This window comes from Lissotriton vulgaris, chromosome 1_1 (genome assembly GCF_964263255.1).
Source record: "Lissotriton vulgaris chromosome 1_1, aLisVul1.2, whole genome shotgun sequence".
In the NCBI taxonomy this organism is placed as follows: Eukaryota; Metazoa; Chordata; class Amphibia; order Caudata; family Salamandridae; genus Lissotriton; species Lissotriton vulgaris.
In genome coordinates this window covers 1,017,328,615-1,017,350,874 of record NC_141685.1, presented here as the reverse complement: position 1 = coordinate 1,017,350,874, position 22,260 = coordinate 1,017,328,615, and positions in this window count along the sequence as shown.

Here is a 22,260-nt window from a genome sequence, read left to right as displayed (position 1 = left end):
GAACTGGCTGTGGGTGAGGAGGAGGATAGGGTGACGCAAACCATTTTTTTTCATGATCTGACGATTATTGGTAATTTTGAGGTAACTAACTTTCAGCGTTGATGGCGTGAAGAGGTTGAATGAAAACACATGAGGGCTGGTGCAGGTAATGGGATGGGAATCTGTGACTCACACTGTTTTTGGAGAGGCAAAGAGGGAATTGCATTTATGTTCCACTGTATGGGTGAGCTTGGAGATTTGTTGTAGGAAATGTATTGATTTAAGTTTAGAGAGTTAGCTATATAAGTTAAGCTTGTCACACAATGTGTTGAAATCTCCAGTTATGCAGATATTAGCGTGCTTTAACGTAATTCACCCGTTAATCCTAGAAAGGGTTCAGCTAATGCTATGTGGTCGCGAGAGGGTCTGTAGGTCAGTAGAAAAATGCAAGTGAAGGTAGGTAAATGGAAAGTATTTGACAAATAATGATTCAAACTGATGGTCTTGACTATCCCATGTCCCTAAGTCCACAAAGCAGACCCATCGCCAGAACCACCTACGGACATTTTCGCTGGAAGATTCTTTTGGGGTTTCTTATATCCTACAGGGAAGGATGCGTTCAAGTAAACTGGGTAGCACATCATCACTTAGCCAGATTTCTGTCACAAATATCAGGCCAGAGCTGGAAGCCTATATACGATCCTGCGTGTTTAGAACATTTTTATTCACTGATCTCAAATTTAGAAGTTTGCAGAACCGGAAGTGAGCGAGTTTTAGGGGTTGATTAGTGGGTATACTAGGTTTAGTAATAAACTAGTTCCAGGCTAGATTTGAGGTTGTAAAGGGGGATTTGAAAATGTTGAGAGGTCCACTTCAGATTCAAGCATGTTTACTAATGATTTTATAGGATGGGAATGGGGAGACGTAGAAGTTAGTGAAAGAATTTGGGGTAAGTGAAGAGGAGAGGGGTCTAAGTAGGATTCAAGGAGGAAAAAAAAAGTTCAAAAGCCTACCTTATTAGAGGTTCTGGTCCACACATGTTTACTCAGAAATAAAAAAGGCGACTGCGCTTTGTGGAGTTTCTAGGGTTCTTCCTATAGAGAGTCTTTGGAGGGTATTTTGTAGTAGAATCTTACAACTCTGTGACAAGAGGATGTTCAGTCTACTGGTCTGACAATTGAGAGAAAACAAGGACCCCCTGGGTATCAGTAATACACAGACTCCTAGGGCAGGGTAAAAACCAATGTGGATAAAAAAATCCTAGGCCATCCGAGAGATAAGTGACCAGAAAGGCTAGGACCAGTGGAGAAGAAGAATTATTGAAAACTAGTGTGTATATTAAAAAATATATATATTTAATTAGACATAGATAAAAATCATATAGAGACTCAAACACATAAGTCAAACTATATGATACAGTAAAATAGTGACAAGTACAAATCTTGAACAAATATAAAAAACATTAAATACAAAACAGATACATCATAGTAACGTTATAAATCACGACGAATTGCAGATGATTATACATAAAAAATTCAAGAATGACAATTGCAAATACTGTGAAATTGATTATAAGGACTCGACGCGCGTTTCGGCAGAGAAAAAACCGCCTTCCTCAGGAGTCATAGGTGAAACTCTGAAAAGAATATTATGGGAAGAATATTACACATCACAATACATATATTATTTCACATAATTAAAACATATGACTAACTGTACAACCATTTATCTGTTACATAATACAGAATTCGAAAAAACTCTTATTCTACCTAACAGGTCTAGACATAAAAATTGGTCACTTAATGTCATATGATAGACAGATAAATGTACAATGTCAGTGCAGTACTTAGCTAGACAGAGAATAGAAGATCAATCAATCATGTAGGATTTATTATTGACCAGTCTACTGGTCTGCACAGTTCATACTCCATAAGTATATCAGAAGAAATTTTATAGTACTACATTACAATGTAGTGTTCTTGCAACAGGTGTGTCTTCAGTTTTTCCATAATTGGAGCAGGGTCAGGGAAGTCCTGATGGATTCAGGGATGTTGTTCCAGATCCTGGGTGCAAAAATAGGTAATTGCCCTTGCCTCAGTTTTACTTCATTACACTTCTTTGCCTCTAGTCTGATGGTTCCCTTGCTGCAGTTGTGGCAAGAGTCAACAGAGATGGAGAGTTTGTCAGCCAGATTAGTGGGGGTGCTTGTCGTGATGGCTTTGTAAATGATGAGGTTTGTTTTGTATATAGATCAGGCTTGTAAAGGGAGCCTGGGAATTTCCATCAGGATTGCACTGATGTTGTTTTTTAGGTCTCGCCCTGGCGATAACAGCGCGAAGTGCTGTCTCGCCGCGAGACCTATAGTCACCGGATATGGCTTAGGGTAGGTCTGTCGGCATAGCGGGACAGAGTTAACTGGCGGACTAGATAGAGAACGGGTTATTTGAATTCGCTTTGGGAGCACAATTGCGATTCTGTATTTTGATTGGTTGTCGAGGAAACCGGAAACACTACATGAGGAAGGACGGTAAGAAATATCTATAGCGGTAATGATACGAGTCGGACCGGGGAGGAGACCTAGTTAATTTCGAGCTCTTCATGCTGATTGGTAGATGAGGAGACCAGAAACATTACATGAGGAAGAGCTGTAAGAAATAGTTACAGCGGACGGTAAGAAATATCTATAGCGGAAATGATACGAGTCGGACCGGGGAGGAGACCTAGTTAATTTCGAGCTCTTCATGCTGACTGGTAGATGAGGAGACCGGAAACATTACATGAGGAAGGGCGGTAAGAAATAGTTATAGCGGAAATAATTCGAGTCGGACCGGTGAGGAAACCTCGCTAATTTTAGCGCGAAAAGGGTAGGATTCTGATTGGTTGAGACATGGTTTAAATAACGGCAGCTCGAGATTGGCAATTGCACGTAGGCCTGACGAGACGCCCGTTGGCGCCGACTGAGACTTCCCGCCCTTGAAAGTTAAAGACTTTAAATCAGGTAAGAGGTAGTGGAGGAGGAGATCGCAGCTTACTTGTTGTTTGGATAGTTTTTCATTGAATTGGTAGTGATAAGGGTATATTTTTTATTTTTGTCTTTGACAGAACAGTATTGGATGCGCTGAATTTGTTGAGATCAGGTGAGGTTAGAATGTCAAAGTTGGTAAGAATTTGTTGGAAACTGGAATCACAAGCACGTCTTTTGGACTTACAATATCAAAATATCTTTGCATGTATGCTCTTTTACAGATACGTAAGAGTGAAATTCTCGAATTACCTATAGTGACGTTAATCCTTGTTTGGAATTATGGATAGTAGAGTGGTAAGCAGCTCATTTTGGTTGTTACATGATGGGACATATAATTTGTTGGAACGCTCAGTATCGAATATTTGCTGATGTTTGGAACTTTTCCTATATTTTTCTAGAGAATATAACAGAGGCCACTGAATGTGGGAAGGGAAGTTGAGGTCTAACCACTGATTGAATTATACATATAGGTGAGATCGTCTTGATTAACTTTGTAATTGTTAGGTACTTACATTTCCATTTGATTGGGCTGAAGGAATAGAAATGTGTTTATAATAGCAACTAGATTGAAATTTACACATTAGGGGAGAATATCTCTTCACAATATCAACGCTCCTAGGTACATTGATTTTCATATGACAGTTTTTGAATTCTTTTATAAAATGTTTTGAGTTAGAGGAAGTTTGAATCTTACCACTTCACGAATGGAGGTTTTTGAAGATTTAATTGAATTAAAATATTTGTATGTATCATGCATATTAATGTGACGTTTTTATTACAGATTATCAAGTACTGTTATAAATTTGTTTGATTCATACTGTGAAGGAGAAAAATTGTTTCTGTAAATAGTTTTTATTGAGAGGTAGGCGTGTTACTTTTGCAATATTATGTGAGTTCTGCAATTGTAAATGCATTATCTTGCTCATTTAACTGCACATTATTTAATATTAGATTGCGAATCAGGCAGGTGTAATTGAATAATCATTTAATTTATTAAGTTATCAGTTTCAAAGGAGTATTGTGAACAATGTAAATGTAAAGTATGTGGATACAGTGATGTAATGTATTTTTCTTTTTTGATTTATTTTCCACAGCCCTGATGATGTCCGCCATCGGACGAAACGCATCGGCTGTTTAATGTTTTGATTAATGGATGCTTTTTTGGACTTACTAAAAACATTGAAATTGAATTAAGAAGCTGTCGTCATTTTGTGTCTAACATCTGAATAAAGCAAAACTTTGGGAATCAACAACTTTGACCCTGTGATACTTATACGAAGTGGAAGTCGCTCCCTCAAGTCATTGGAGGTTACATTGGACAGTTTTTGGATCTTCAAACGGTGGATCCATTTGAGGTGTTGAGCGGACTGTAGACCTAAAACTCATTGTGAATTCATTTATAAATTTGGGTATTTTCTGTGCTTCAGTGTCTTTACCCTCACCGTTGTTCTTGACAGCCTATAGTCACCCGCTCTGCTTCCCAGGAGACAAGATATGGGCACACGCAGTATGCCGGAATCGGATCAGGTCGCGCGTTTGAACACACGCTCCGATTCCGGCATGCTCTTCACAGTCACAATGGATCAGGATGTGTGCACGCACACACACGCACACACACACAGACACAAGCGTGCGTGCACACACACACACACAGACAGACACGCACACACAGACACACGCGCGCACACACCGACACACTCGCACACACACCCACAGACACACGCTCACGCTCACACACACACACACACGCACACATCCCCCCCACTCACCGGGCTCTTTACGCGTGTCCCTCTCTCCCTCAGCAGCGGGTCAGTCTCGGCAACAGGCGGGGCTCTCCACGAGCACGGGAGCCCCGCTAGCTCACACGCTAACTTCCGGCTGGCTTCACGGGCACAGGAGCGCGGGGTAGGCTCCCGTCTGCTTCCTGTCTTTTTGCGGCCCCGCCCCCTTCCCAACACAGGCTGCCTGGCTTCCTGCCCAAGTCGGGCTGCGGCGGTGAGTTTCTCAATACCTGACTTGTTTCTTCTGTCCTACGTCTGGTTGTTTCTTTCTGACCCTCTCTCTCTTTCTCTCTAAGACTCCCCTCTTCATTATTTTCTTCTTTCCAATAGCTGACCTAATTCCTCTCTTACTCTTGCCCTGTCTTTCTGACCTTGACTTCGTTCTCTCTTTCTCTCTCAGACTCCCCTCTTCATTATTTTCTTCTTTCCAATAGCTGACCTAATTCCTCTCTTACTCTTGCCCTGTCTTTCTCACCTTGACTTCGTTCTCTCTATCTTTACTACTTTACTTGTTGTTTCAGTATAACTTATGGTTGTCCAGAGCAAACTCGCGTACTAAATATTTTCTTCTGTCCTACGTCTGGTTGTTTCTTTCTGACCCTCACTCTCTTTCTCTCTCAGACTCCCCTCTTCATTATTTTCTTCTTTCCAATAGCTGACCTAATTCCTCTCTTACTCTTGCCCTGTCTTTCTGACCTTGACTTCGTTCTCTCTTTCTCTCTCAGACTCCCCTCTTCATTATTTTCTTCTTTCCAATAGCTGACCTAATTCCTCTCTTACTCTTGCCCTGTCTTTCTCACCTTGACTTCGTTCTCTCTTTCTTTACTACTTTACTTGTTGTTTCAGTATTACTTATGGTTGTCCAGAGCAAACTCGCGTACTAAATATTTTTCGTCTGAACTGTATTTCTTCTCATTAAACATACAATACTATCAGAACACATCAGGGGATATCGCATACCTTTCTTAAGAAGCAAAAAAAAAGCGATATATGACATCACTAAGACAACTGTCGCAGCTACGCCCCCATGAAGGGGGGAAGGGGGGCTATGAAATTAAAGTTTAAGGTTGGTAAATTGTGGTCTGAATAATCCTGCTTTTAAAATTTCTTGCATAGCATAACGATTTTTTTGTGTACATCTTGCTGGTTCCTAGTATTTTAAGTAATTTGTTAGGAGATAGGGTGGGGAAGCATTTCGCATCCTATTAGCCCTCTCTGAAGTTTGTGTGTAAATGGAGAAATATTATTCTGCAACCGTGCTAATGAGTCCTTTGTGGGGGATGACAGGCTTGCTTATTAGGATAGTGGTTTCAGTGGCTTGCGTATTTGGGATTTGGAATGGGAACAGTACAAATGCTAAAATGTGTGCATTACTGGCAAGTGACTTTCCATTGCTGCCACACTGTCTACATGTGTTTAATGGTTACCTCGAATCGCTGCTGGGGAGCTTGGTGTGCTCTTTTGGTGCTGATACACGAGGAAGAGTCATGCAGATGAAAACCCATTCCATGACTAGCCATGAGAATGGTTAGCAAGTGGAAGACAATCTGCAACAGTCGTTGGTGTTCCTGTGTGGTTTATTGCCCAGACCACTGACATTATTAAGGCTGCAGCGTCAACAGCATAATTATGAATTTACTCTTAACGCCATATGATTCAGTTGAATGCATGGCTTGCGGACTTCAACATCGTTTCTAGCTAAAACATGAAATCTTGGTTAAAACCCGTGCTACTACACAGTGGCAGGTCTTTACGAAAGAAAATTGTTTTTAGTTCAATTGATTGCTGTATGCCTGTGTTGGACTGGTACTGATGAGGTGAACATGTTCAAACTGTATTAGTGTTAAAAATGCCACAAAGGCTAAATAATACGGTTACGAAGCCTGCTCCATAGTTTGGTCCTCTTTTGCTGGCTAATTCCAGTGGCTCCGATACAATGTTGTTTTTTTTAACTGTCGCCTGCCCAAGATCAGCATACCGAACCGGCACCTCCTCACCACTTCTTGACAGCCAATAGCAACCCCCATGCCCAGCATACAGAGAGAACTACACTGCTATGGCACAGCACTACCAACTGCCTGCCTTCCTGCCCTACACTGTTACCCTGCGGTGCAGCCACAGGACAGTGGCTACATTGCCTGTGTCTGCCCCCCAACACGTTGTTCCTGGCATGGAGGTTTCCCTCAGCCGGGTGCAGTTAATAAATACAGGGTCCCAAAGATATGTGACATCGCAGAATAAGAACGGATGTGGTACAGGTAGGCTTTGTTTTATTTATTTATTCGTTTTCACTTTTATATAGCGCAAACTTTTTCCCGCAGGTATCAGAGCGCTTTAAATCATCATGCTTATAACAAGCAAGACTAGCACTCTATATTACTGCCAACTTTGCTTAGCATAAGCAACAGCTAACCATTCACAAACAATGTTTATATACCAATTGCAATTTTTTTTTTAATGCAAAGCATTGTCATTTACAATGCCAGTAACTCAAACTTTAATGCTGCGAGACCTATTGCATTGTAAATGCTTGTTTCTTCAGGTCATGGATGAGATGTTCTGATGCATGTAGTATGCCCTTTGGGAAATCAGGATTGGAGTCTGGGTCACTGAGCAGGGTGTTGTTTCCACCCAATTGTCTTGTAAATGTGTTCCTTGAATGTGACGCTTTTGTCCAGGGTGAATAAAAGTGACTTGACATTAGGTGAAAGTTGGGGCTCAAAGCTGTCAAGGTTCATGTCATTGAGCCAGGTTTGGACTAGTTGTTGCTGTTTGTTCTTGACAAATACCAGGAGTTGTGTCTTGGCGGGGTTGAGCTTCAAGTAGGTGCTGAACATCCAGGACTTTATGAGGTGCAGGCAGAGTTGATGTGTGGAGCGGCGGAGACTTTCAAGTAGATTGGTGCATTGTCTGCTTATTGATGAATTTTGATGCTCTTGTCAGTGAATAGAGCCCCTATGGGCTCTAGAAGCTGAAGATGACAGGGGACACCATGGAACTTTTGGGGACACCACCAAAATATAGCTTCAGAGACCTGGAGGTGTCCATGTGATCGAACTGGCTTTGGTTGCTTTGATGGAGGGGAACCAGTAAAGAACATTGCCAGTGAATCATGTTCTACACTTCAGGGTGTGAATGAAGGTGAGATCGCCTGCAGTGTCAAAGGCAGCTGAAAACTACATCTATGTCAGAAGGCAGGGTCATCTTCATTTGTAGTCAGGAGTGTAAGTTTTGATGTGTAAGGCAGTTGTCTCTGTGTTGCAGGATGATCTAAAGTCAAATTGTTAGTCATTCAGGAAATTATCCACATTGTAGTGATCTCGGAATTGAGCGTAGCCTGCTTTTTCAATGACATTGTAGATGACAAGTAGGTTAGCAGTGACCTGGGTGTTGGCAAGATCATCCAGGTCTATTATGGGTTTCTTCTTGAGTGACAGAGTCACTCGGGATGGTGAGTAGGGGTAGGAGAGTTTCTCTGGAGAGAGCTTGATGAAGAATGAGGGTAAGACATCATCATCATAAGAGGTGACCTCAAGAGATTTTATTATGTTGGGAAGATCTCCTAAAGATGGGACTTTGAAAGATGACCAGAACGTCAGAAAATCAGCGATTTTGAAGAACTGGTATAGCTCCTTTAGTTTTCATAAATGTTCTTCTGTCTAGTCAGGTTTAGATTAGACACTGTAAATACTGATGGTAGAGTTCACTTCACAGTGCCTTTGCATGTTTCTAGTATGGTTTTATTGTCTAGTCGTATATAGTGTACATTTCCATAGGAGAGTATGGCTGGTTTCTTCCTACTTCACAAGATCATAACATCCCATAGGAGGATACCTCTAGTTTTTACAGTTCTTCATATTAGAACGGATCCGAGGTGTCCCAGAGAAGAGTACAGCAGGTTTGAATACTTCTTGCTATCTGGATGAATTGGGAGGCAAAAGGTGCAATGTAGGGTGTACTTCTAATTTGTCTAGTTCCCCTTGCTGTGATGAACCAGAGGGTTGTCATATGATTTCTATTATTTCTTCTATAACAGTGGACCAGAAGGAGTATACCATAGGAGAGTAACTCTAGTTTATATATGTATTCTGACTTCAGAGCATCTAAAGGTGTCCCATAGGAAAGGTCTTTCTGATTTGTCTACTTTGTACTAATTTAGAGTATGAGATGGCGTGACATAGGACAGTACTTCTGGTTTGTACAGTTCTCCCTATTTTAAATACAGGGCACCCAATAGGAGAATTCCTCTGGTTTGTACAGTTCTTCAGTTGATCGAAGGGTGTCCCATAAGAAAACATCTCTAGTTTGTATGGTTCTTCCTATTTTGATGGACTGAAGGGCATCCTGTATGAGAGTTCCTCAGGTTTGTACAGCTCCTTCTATTTGAATGAATTGGAGGTGTCCCAAAAGAGATTATCTCTGGTTTGTATACTGCTTCCTAATTCAGAGGACTGGGGTGTTTCCAATAGGAGAGTACTGTGGGTTTATAAACCTCTTCCTCTTTTCATGCACTAGAATGCATCACATAGGAGAATAACTCTGGTTTGTATGGTTCTTCTAACTTAGATCAATCAGTCGTTAAATAGTAGAGTAATTTGATGTTTTTGTATCTCTTAGTAGTTGACAGTGAGGAATTTCTAACATAGCCTTGCTCCTCAGTGTAGATGTCTTCAAGGGGCATGAAATAGAAGATAATTTGTAGTTACCCTGTGCTCCTAGTTCCGGTACATATAGGTCTGAATTACAGTTTTGCAGAGAGGGTACTCCATCACAAAAGCGACTGAGTACCCTCTCAAACAAACTGAAGTTTCTCCCACCTCAATTAGAGTCAGGAGGAACTTAATTATGTCAGCGATGGAGACTATGCTGTCTCTGGCACTGACATACTTCGATGACGGTCATACAGAGTAAGGGCTGTCAGAGTTTTGGCCATTTGTTCATCCACCCTATTTGGAGTGGGTTGACAAATGGCAAGTTTTTACTTTCATACATCACCATCGAAAACGATGTGTATGATAGAGTATTTTACACTGTCTCCCTAATGGCCTAGGTCTGAGGGAAGCCAGGGTGGCATATCAAAGGCAACAGGGACTTTGAAGTCCCTGAACTTGATATGCAAAATCCCTAGCCATCTTGCTGGAGGAGGTGTGAATACCTTCCTCAGGAGCAGGCATTGTTTCTGGCCTCAGATAGCATGGGCTCTCACCTGCAGGGGGTCAGAAACTTGTCTGTAGCGGCAGTTTGGACAATATAGGTCAGACAGCACACTTGAGGACTAGTAGGTTTCAGGGGGCACCTCTAAGGTTTCCTCTAGGTGCATGTTATAATTAATCCAATACTGGACTCCGTATGGATTTATTAAGACAAGGTGTTGGATACCAAACACCAAAGGTTTCTGTGAAGCCATCATGGAGCTTGGGTACTCGTAATGGCCAGTGCCCAGTACATACACCCTTCACTGTTTACCTGTACCATCTAGTAATTGAACTAGACAGCACAGGGCTATATCTCCTCATGCAGATATATCTTCACATGTAAATAATGCTCCCTGTCTTAGAGCTACAAGGTCTGCTGTAGAGTTGACTTACATATATCACATGCAGTGACTTTGGCATAGCACACAGTGAGTGTGCCATGTTGTGTTTTCAATCATGGCTTGCACCATGACACACAGTCGCCAGCATTTTGGCAGCCATGTAAGCACTGTAGTGTTGCCTCCGGGCCCAGCACTGGGGCATTCTCACAAACAACATCCAGATTTTCCCAGAGGTCTAGGACCTGTAGTGGTGGCAGGTGATGGGTCATGTCACATTCAGTAAGACTTTCTGCCCTCCATCAGCAGTGGCCATGGTGGTGACTCATGTCTCCTACCTTGATTGGAGTAGTAATCTTGGTGCATGGAAATGAGAGGCCTTCACCTCCTTGGACCAGCAGTTTCATATTAATCTGTCCAAGATCTGCCTGGCCTCAAGGTATTCCTGCCCTCCATTCCTGGCCGATTGCTACAGATTCTTACAGGCAACATGGCTGTGTTGTGGTATGCCAATAAGCAGCAGGCAGCTCACATTCTCTCAAACAATATAGGAGCTCAGAGGGAATACTGAAAGGGTCGCCCTCCACTCACAATCAACAATACAAAATGAGACCCAGTCCAATGGCGTACGCATATATCAGTGACTCAAGGGGGGTCCAAAAAGTCCTACTCCCCACTACTCTCTTATCCACATTATAAAGAGGTAATGCACTGTACTCCGCCGTGTTTAAAATACCTGTTCTCCTGGGCAACACAACAGAACACCCGCTCAAAATGAACCAAAATATAATGGTTCACAATAGTCCACACCAGACATTGGATCTTACTCTAAATAGAGGAAAAAATGTGCGAGAAGCAAATGACCCCTCACGGAAACACCACCATCGGGGTAACTGGTATGCAATTTCCAGACAGGCCCCTGTCTCATCATCGGTGGTCACTTGCTTCTCAAAGGAAAATAAGATGAAAGGAAAGAAGTGTCCAAAACAAACAACATATAAAGTGACAAAGTGAAGTGCAGAAAAAATCTGCTGGTGACAAACACACATAAAAATAACTGAGTGCCTAAAAACACACACAGTACACCAATCCCTTAGCCAATTTTATTCGTAGGGTGGTGATCGTGTGCTGTTGATTATTAAAAAGGCTGGTAGCTAATCATGCATACCATAACCTACTGCCAGTGCCGACATGTTTCATTGCTATATTGCGTAGAGCAGTTTCATCAGGGCTGCACTCAAGTGCTGCCACCTCACTTTTTTTGGACACTAGTTCTGTAACGTGCTGCCAAGAGAGAACAGGTAAGAAGAACATAATTAAAAACATGTAGACTTCAGGGTGGCCAGAAACATGCTCTTAGGGGATAATAAGTGTGGTAACGTGTGGAGTATTACCCGGAAGCAGCAAAGCTATGCATACCCGCCGCTCCGGTATCAACAAGGTCACTGGGTACTTCTAACGTAAGTGTGACCCTTGTTCCTTGATAAAAATGTTATATCTGCAGAAGGAGGAAACATACATGAGCTTGTATACTGTATTGTTCTGCTGACTTTCAATGTGCCCCGTAGTACCTCATGTATGATACACAGGTACCATATGTAAAGCACACAATGACATGCTCACTCAGCGCTGCCCCCGCAAAGCAATACCTGGGAGTGCTGCCCCCTCGAAAGGTAAACAATTGTAGCGCTGTTGTTAATCATTAGGTCAGACTAAGGGCGTTATAGCTAGCTTATCCCCACACAGGACCCCAGGTGCCATACTATTGAAACAGAGCAAAGAAAGGGTCATGGGTGGTAAAATAAGACTCAGGAAACAAGTCGGCACTGGCAGTAGGTAATGGTATGCATGATTAGCTACCAGCCTTTTTAATAATCAACAGCACACGATCACCACCCTACGAATAAAATTGGCTAAGGGATTGGTGTACTGTGTGTGTTTTTAGGCACTCAGTTATTTTTATGTGTGTTTGTCACCAGCAGATTTTTTCTGCACTTCACTTTGTCACTTTATATGTTGTTTGTTTTGGACACTTCTTTCCTTTCATCTTATTTTCCTTTGAGAAGCAAGTGACCACCGATGATGAGACAGGGGCCTGTCTGGAAATTGCATACCAGTTACCCCGATGGTGGTGTTTCCGTGAGGGGTCATTTGCTTCTCGCACATTTTTTCCTCTATTTAGAGTAAGGTCCAATGTCTGGTGTGGACTATTGTGAACCATTATATTTTGGTTCATTTTGAGCGGGTGTTCTGTTGTGTTGCCCAGGAGAACAGGTATTTTAAACACGGCGGAGTACAGTGCATTACCTCTTTATAATGTGGATAAGAGAGTAGTGGGGAGTAGGACTTTTTGGACCCCCCTTGAGTCACTGATATATGCGTACGCCATTGGACTGGGTCTCATTTTGTATAGCTCACATTCTCTGTCTGGAGATGCTGAGGTAATGATCTTGGATTTAGCCTCATGCTGTCTGGCTTGCTGCAAAACATTTGATAGGAATACTGAATGTGCAGGGTAATGATCTCAGTCAATGCCATCTTGCCGGCCACAAATGACATCTTCATTCAGAGGTTGTTTTGTCTATCTTTGCCCTGCGGAGCATACCTCTATTGGATCTTTTTGGCACTCCCGAGAACACACACTGCTTACTGTATTGACCCTGCAGGTTTCCTTGCAAGGAGCCGTGGAAGACTTGTTTGTTCCACATTCCCCTCCATCTCTGTGATTCTCTGCTTCTGAAGAAGCTGCTTCAAAACTGTGTTCAGATTATCCCTATCGGGCTGACCTATCCTCAGAGGGTGTGTGTAGTGATGATCTTCCAACCGTAGAGGTGAAGTAGTAGACTTAGCAGAGTAGTGTCTTTGTAAGATATTTATTTTGTCCATAAAATCAGTGGTAGCAGCCCCACCAGGAGCAGCCTGCCTGCTGTCAGCCCATCTTCCATCTGTCAACACTTACACCAGGCACCCAAGCATTCCACTCATGTCCATCCCCTCAACATTCCATACCAGAACACTCACACTGGCTGAGCAGCTAGGAACCAGGTCACAGGGAACATTATAACCACAACAGGAAGATACTACAGGCCACTGTGAGCAGAGAAGGCCTCCAATAGCTGCCACACTTATTGTGCCACCCTTAGAGGTCCTGTACCCTTAAACACACACCCACTGCCTTTGCAGGCTGCGTGTTTTGGTGCAGAACAAGGTGAAGAGTCGACATGGCACACATCTCTGTGTGCCATGCCTACAACCCACTGCCCTGGCATTGATCAGTCACCCCTCTAGCTGGGTGCACTATACCTGTGGTGAGGGTACAGGTGCATGAGCCCTGCACTCCTACAGTGTCTAAGTCAATTCTTACACATTGTAAGTGCAGTGCTGCCATTAAGAGTATATGGTATTGGGAGTCTGTCATTACAAACTCCACAGAATCATAATTGCTACACTGAAAACTGAGAAGTTTGGTATCAAACTTCTCAGCACATTAAACCTACACTGATGCCAGTGTGGGATTTAATAAAAAATGAACACAGAGGTCATCTTTGAGATGCCCCCTGAAAACGAACCCACCACTAGTGTCCAACCTAAGTGGAAGCTTTCAGCTGCCACCACCAGACATGTTTCTGGGCCCCTGGGTCTCTCTGGGGCCTGAAAAAATGAACATCCTGGGAAGAGGTGCCAAGCCTTCTCCACCAGGATGGTCAGGGTTCACGAAGGGAAAGCTTTAAAGGCTTGCCGCCTTTGTGAGTTTCGCCAGGCCACTTGCTCCTTTCAGCAACTGGTCCCCACTGGTTCTAACCCCCACTTTGGGCAGGAGAACCGGCGGGAAAAAACAAGTGAGGAAGAGAGGTGTGCCCACCTCTGCCAACTTTACTCCTCAGGTGGGGGAGTTGAGGTGAAGCACAACTCCCAGTCCCCACCATCTTGCAGATGGGGGACTCAGGGACACCAGGGACAGGCTCATGCCCCCCTCCCACTGGTGGGTGGCATACTAGGGGGTGTACACACCCCAGGGAAGGGACCCATTGGTCCCTGCCTTTTACCTACCTGTAACGCCCCAAAAGCTAGTATTTAGGGACACCCCTGAACCTTGCTTCCACAGACAAGAAGAAACCTCAAGTAGAAGAAGGACTGACCAGCCGTGCAGCAGCTAGCAAGAGGAAGACGCACACTGTCCGGCCTGTCTCCCACTCCAACCTGCTCCTGCAAAATCCCAGTGTGTCCTGTAGCCAGCAACCCAGCAACCCTGAAAACCCCGAAGGACCTGCCTGCCTTCAAGACCAAAGATGTTGTCCCCTTGAACACCGGATTTGTTCATCTGCAACTTCTGGCTCCGGCCGGACACTGCGAATCCGCCCCACTCTGCACCCGCCGTCCATTGCACGAGCTTGAGTGGGCAAATGCCACGAGGAGGGCACCCTGGTGATTCTGACCCGAGATACCCCGATCCCTGATCTGCCTCACGCCTCCAACCGACACCTGCAGCCTAAATCCAGAAGGTCCCCCAACTGCGACCAGGAGCTAGTAAGAAGGACTGACCCCAAAAGGCACCCCTGCACCCGACTCCCCGCTGCATTGGGTGCCCAAACCGACAGTGCCTAACCAACCCCTACCTTCCCAACTTACCTCTCGAAGTGGTGGTCGCACTCAGAAGACCTTCGTCCCCAAACCTGCAGTGCCTTTGCAAACCGGAGGTTCCCCATTGAAAACAACAGGGTGCCCGACGTTGAAACAGCACCCTGCACCCGGCCGCCCTATTGCAGGTGAGGTTGCATCTTTGGTGCTACTTTGTTTCCCCATTTGCCCTGAGCTAAAGTCCAGGAGCTTTGCTCCAACAACCAAGTGGCCTGCTAGTCAGCAGCCCCCAACCTGAGGCCCCCTATCCCCCGTTGGATAATATTGGGCCTCAGAACTTTGTACCCGGCCGCCCTAGTGCCGCTGAGGGTGTAACAAGAGTGCATCCTTGACCCTGGGGGACCCCTGAGTCTACCCCCAGAACCTCAACTCCAACTACCAAATACTTACCTTAAAATCGATAACACTATTTTCCTCCATAGGATAACATTGACTGTTTTTCTTGGAAAAGTTTCTACATGTGGAGTTTGAAAACCTAAAGAAATTCTTTAAACTTGCACTGATTAACAAACACAAATTTACTTACCTGTTTACAGGAAATGTCCCAGAGTAGTAGCCAGGTATACTACTCTGAGTAAGAAAAGTAATCTCAAAAGTAATTTACCTGTAATTGTACAGAAAAGCCCATTCAAGTCTATGTACTGTATTTACAAAGTATTGCATTTCTCTGAAACCATACTGTAAGTCAAAATAAAGTGCAGAAACTATTACAAATCCAAACTGTATTACAACTGTATATTTACTGCAAAGTACTTATCACTTACCTGTGCCAGGCTTGCTTGGGTCTAGAAAATAAAATACCTAAAAGAATATTTTTATACAAAACAATTGGTCTGAAGTTCAGTCTTTGAGTGTGTGAATTCATTTGCTGACAGAGTGTGTATAACAAATGCTTAACATTGTCCTCTGATACTGCCTTACTGCTCGACCACACTACCACAAATAGAGAGTGAGGTGCTATCTAACTTTACCTCTGCCTACCTTTGGGGTTCCACTAGACTCTGTGCACACTATACCTCACTTTGGTATAATATATACAGAGCAAGCTTCCTACAGGACCGTTTCATGCAGTGGGAGGGGAGCATCTGCATCTAAAGTTTCAGAGCCTGTGCTTCATGCCTGGAGATTGAGTGGGTAGTAATAAAGATCAGGACCGACTTTTAGACCCCACAGGAACATGGATAATATCTGGAATATATAAACAATTGTTCCATGACATTCATTTATATGTAAATGCAATGGCTGCTGGCTTGTATCGGGAGTGGTAAGGGAGCAATTGCTGTTTTTTTTAAAGACTTACCTTGGCTGAGTTGCAGTTCGATGTCCTCCTCCCTCAGGTGTTTTTCACAGGAAGCTCCTACGTAGGAAACAGCATTACCCAATCCTGGCACTGCTTTCACAGCATGAAAGTAGCACCAGGATTGAACAGAAAGGACTCTCCCAGCTCTCCTAGGAGCACTGGAGGCCTGCACATTCTCTACCCCAGCTGTCTTAGACAGCCGAGTTAGTGAACTTTAAAATGCGCATATCTGGCTGTCCGGCCCAAGACGGGTGGCCAAAGAGACATGCGCATAGCTCTCTGCTGCCGCCACTCAGCAGCGCTGGCCCCACCCCATCCTGAAATTTAGTTAAGGACGGGTGGCTGAAAAATAACACTGTTATAAATTAACTTTATTATTGTTTTATTTTTCAGTTGCGGGGAGACAATCCTCCGCTCAAATGGAGGAGTCGCCCCTGTATGAATGCATCAACAGAGTACACGTTAAGGCTGTAGGGCTACTCTCATTGTGTACAAAAATGTACACAATGACATGGACATTGTCTCTTCGTGAGCAAAAATGTCTTCTCCCTGTGACTTCCTCCCAACAACTCTAGCTCTAGAAGTTGAGCGCATAATTTTCTCTGATCAACGTACTTCTACCAAGTCTATTGATTTCGGTCAATGATCTCTCTTTATTGCTTGGTTGGCTTTGGTTCAGGTCGACTCTTTCGAGGCACATTTATCTTATGCGTTGTACTTTGCACCATCTCTTACCTGGTAAGGCTTTGCTGAGGGCAATGTTAAAGATTGTCAGCCCTTTGGCCTTCCCCTGTTCACCAGATCAGCATTTACTATTTACATTAGATTTATCCTCCCACGTTCATTACACCACAGTGTTCTTTACTGCATTGCTCACTTTCCTTATGTGTTCACTTTCTGAATCTGGGCATACTTGCACTTTGAGGCTGTTCACTCTGAAACTTCCTGTCTGCTTGGGTTGCCATTACTTTGAATTGATATATTGGCAAGCTGCAGGTGCTCTCAGTTCAACCTCCGTTCACTTCATTTTTCAAAGACAAGCCAATCCTGCAGATGAAGGCAAATGTAGGTCAATATATCACCCTCTGCACACTTCTGCGTCCCACCATGGAGGAGGAAACAGCCACACCTAGACCCTCACAGGGCTCTCAGCTTTTATACTGACAAGGTCCATGAGTTTTGGGTCAAGGACCAACTGTTCCTAGGCTACGCTGGCTTCAAGATGGGAAAGTCAGTTCCCACTGGACCCTCCTGTGCATTAATATCTCTTATACCTGTGCCAATAAGGGACCTTTTGAAGGCATTGGAGCTCATTCTACCGTGGCAAAGGCTGCCTCTAAAATGTTGTGTCTGGGCATTCTTGTGTTGGATATTCACCTTCAGTACAATATTTTGCCTGACATTACTGTCTTGACTCCAAAGTCCACAGAGATTACCATTTTGCCAGATGTGTGTTTTGAATGATTACCTGACATGTCCATCTCATCAGACCCACCACCTTGGAGATGTTACTTGGGTATTGATTCAAGAGGGGGAAATTGTAAAGGCCATTCAGAACAAGTTTCTTACCTTTGGTAATAATCTTCCTGAGGTATACTTCTAACTGTATATTCTTCAATTTAGGAAAATTCCCAGGTAGCAGAGTGGATCTGAGGAATTATTCTGCAATGCTCCAACATGCCTGTAGGTGACCCCATGCAGCTCTACAGCAGGGATCTCTAGCCTTTACAGTGTTAGAAGCTACATATGTTTAATGCAAGTCATCTTGAAATATTAATATTAGTGTCATACACATAAGAAAAGATTATATTAGTCGCCAAGCAAGATTACCAGCCGTGATCACCTCAGTGCAGGATTTACAGTAATATAAAAAAAGGCTTTTTAGAATTTTGAATACCTCTGCAAGGATAATACAGAAAGGCCACATCTGCAGTGCCCTTGGCACCAAGGTAATAATGCAAAAAGGACAATTGATGGACAGAATGCAGAACAATGTCATACATTCACCCCAGTACAGAGATCTGGACCTAAAGCCATTGTTTTTTTGCTCACCATGGCATTCCAGTTTAGACCCAGCCATATGCAAATCAGTCTTGACCCTGCGCCTGAAGGGAACAGTCCAGCCGAACTGCCAGGCCAGGTCCTCCCTGGACTGGAAACAAGCATCCTACTCCAGTGACATTGAGAGCACGGACCCACGTCTGGGCATACCCGTCCCACTCAGGGTGACAAATGCAAAAGAACGATGATGGATTCAACCCAGATCTGTGACTGGGGGTGAGTGTCTGAAAAGTTTCAGCGCTCCGTCCATCATCTCCTTGTGCTTGCTTTGTTCACCCTAAGTTGGCAGGGTATGTCCAGATGTGGGTCCTTTGCTCACTTTGCCACTGCTTTGCCATTTTTTCGCTAGGCAGCCGACTGGAGGGTGCTTTAAGAGCGGGTTGGCCTGCTCTGATACAAATGTTCCCATTCTAGTTGCCACATTCTGCGGTGGTCGGCTGGTTTTACCATTGCTGCCAGGGCCCCTCCTATGATCCCCTAACCAGCCCAAGTCTCCAAAGCTGAAACTTGCTGAAATAGTTGCCTTATTTATTCACAGGCCCCACAAATTAGAGAAATGACACTTTCATTGGGCTCCAACCCTAAGTGTTTCTTTAACGACAAAATTATGGGTTCGTAAACCTGCAATTATTTCGAATGGCGGTTCCGTTCATCCCGGACATCCGCTGTGGCACGCCCGTCCTCGCTGTGGTGCGCCCGTCCTCGCGCGGCCGCCATGAATGGAGCCTTTGACAGCGCGAATGGAACGGGCGCCAACTCGGGTATCGAGGCCTTGACCGACTGATAGCCTCCTCCTGCGACGGCCCTGGCAGTGTAGACGACCAAGGCCGGCGGGATTGCAAGGCCTACTACCGTCACGCCATTCCGGTCCGGAGCAGGAATACTGTTTTGGAGGCGGAGGAGAGCGTGGGAGAGGCCTCGAATCGAGTTTCTATGTAAGGTATCCGGCCAACTCAGTGGGTTGGTGTGCAATATGCCGAGAGTTTAACTTCACCGGGAGGCTACGGGTTCTGTTTCTGCTTAGATAGCTTAATGGGTTGAGCACCAGCTGTAGTGACTGCGGTGTAACCCCAGACTGCGTGTTCAAATCCTGCCGGGATAACTCACTGGTTTTGGCGTCAGGTGCAAAGATATTCGTGTAACTTGCAAGCAGGGTCGAACTGGTCTATACGAAAAGTCGAACTGGCCTATACCAATCAGGCAGCGCACAATGGGCTGGTCGGACTGATCAGCGTGTGGGTCTTGGTGTTTTTTCGTTTTATGTGCTAGGCTGTTTATTTTACTGTTGATTTCTCTGATATTACCACGTTTTGTATGTCGCAAGCACTAGTGCATGCAGTCTCCCATACTTTGCAAAATACACACACAGCTGTCTTTACAAGCTGAAAACTGCAATGATTTGCAAATGTGGGCCACTTTTTATCGACATGGTTTGCTAAATGAGGTTACTTTTATTTTGGTGCCTGGACCTATTTTTTGTCCCAGGCCTGCCAGCCAAATCTTCAAGTTCTGTTTTGATAGCCTACATGGACAATACACCTGCCTCAGAGATCTGTGTGTAACCTGCAACCTACAGGTTCACAATATAAGGAAACATTGCAGGTTTCCTTCGGTTGTGGGCCAGCTCAAGGCGTTGCCACCCGTAGGGAAAAACAATGGATTTTAGGCTACCTTCTGCTGTCTCACTGCCCGTACTGTCTCAGAGGGGTCGTACATCATCCACGTCGCACCCAAATATTTTTTTCTGCCGGACACTAGATTACTATGTGGCTGCCTGACCTGCAATTGGGCCCGCCCAGTAGGACTTTAATGACCCCCGAGTGACTGCGCGTGGCCCAATGTATTCTAGGCACGATCATGTGCTTGGTAATTCCTCACAACTGGGCTCTTTTGTGATCAGAAGTGGGTCCTGTGACCGAGTCTCTCACTACTGCACTAGACGCTCAAATTGTAAGTCTTGGTGACCCTGTGATACCATTGGGTTTAAACGCCGACTACATTTTGCCATATATACCATAAATACATTCCTCATCTTTGTATATACAATTGTTCTTGTACCATATGAGACTGATGTAGGTGCTCTTATGCAGCTTTCACACTTGAGGCCAGAGGCGCAACTAGAGCCAAATTTCGAGGGGGGGGGGGGGCTAAGAAGAAAATTCAGGGGGGCTGAACCTTTAATCAGTAGGCAGAGTGGAGCTGCAGGGGCTCTTAAAAGGGGTGAAACAACTGCAAGGCCTAATTAACATTCAAATGGTCTTTTAAAGACCTGTGAAACGTTTCGGGTGCGGCTCTGTGTGTGCCCGGGACCTGTCTCATCCCGGGCTGCCATGCACGATGGGGGGGGGGGGGGGAGATGGGGCACCGGGGGCTGAAGCCCGGTGAGTCCAATGGGTGTTGCGCTCCCGCTTGAGGCCCGATTCACAAGAGTACTTCCGTGTAGTAAAGTTACCCGTGCAAATTCTACGCACTCGCGGCAGACTCTCTGCAAGCACTATAGTGTGCCATGAGTAGGGTGACCAGATGTCCCGGTTTTCCCTGGACGGTCCCGGTTTCTCATGAAGTGTTCCAGTGTCCCAACTCTTTCCTCCAAGTTGAATAAATGTCCTGGTTTTTGGATAGTGGCTCGGATGAGCACATAAATGTCCCGGTTTTTGAGTAGTGGCTGAGTTGAATATAAGCACTGCTGGTGTTAAAAAGATGTGCGTATGCTCACTTCTCACTACTGGAGAAGGTACAGCGTGACGTCACTCCAGATGAGGTTGTTGTGGAAAGGGAAATCCTTTAAAGTGAGACATTTTCTCTCGGGATTGCCCTTCTCTTTCTACAAGAAGACACAAGAAGATGCCTAGCCACCTATATTTATATCCACACTTAAGGAGGGGCGAAAACACTGTTTGTCTAGATCGACCAGGTATTTTTATTTATACCACTTATTTGATATTTATTTGATGATTTTTCAAAAAAGATTTTTTATTTTATTTTATTTTTTAAAGCAAAAAATGACACATCTCTATATCCACACATTTAACAAAAATTTACACAAATATACAATGAAATTTACACATGAAAAGATGACAAATACAACCAAACCAAAATTAAATCAAGTATCTACATCCTATAAATCTCACATAAAACACAACATTTGTTAAACAAAACAATACATCAAATGAACATGTGCATTGAAAACAGTGACTCAAAACAAGTGAAAATGGCGAATAAATCAACACAAAATACAAGGAGTGAAGTCAATCTATGACCACTAGTTAAACCAGCAATTGCTGGTCTGGAGAAATTAATCAGAATTGCTCCTTAATACATGCCGACGCGTTTCGATTCCAGGGCAAAGTTCCTGGAATCTCTTCAGGGCGCTGTGAATGTATCAATATTTTTGAAAGAGGGGGATTGAAAAAACAATCGAGTTTGACCACGGAATTCCTCACGTGGAGTAGCCTTAAAAGACTTCCTTCTCTATTCTTGTAAATGCGTCCAAATTGAGTTGCAAATAAAGGGGGGCCACCTTCAATTATTGTTATCAAAGGCGGCTCGCGGCTGCCGCCGACTTCGTGTTCTGAGATGCTCAAATTATATCTGCCGATAAGTTGGGTGCTCAAGTAGTGCGTAATATGCGAAATTCATTTCAAGGGCTTTCGGACAGCGCTGTTCAGTCCGCTCTTTCCTCCCTCATCGCTGGTTCACTCTACGACGATCACAACAGTTTAATACATTTTTCCCTATTCAATAATAGGAACCATTGACCCCTAATAGCCTAAGGGATATAGGGCTAGATGTAGGTAAATAGTATTTACCGATTCTAAAATACTGAATTTTACCGATTCAGTATTTTAGAATCGGTAAATTCTATGTGGCAAAAAAATCGGTAAAAACTACCAAATCAGTAAGATTCCGTATTTAACGAATCGGTATTTACCGATTCGGTAAT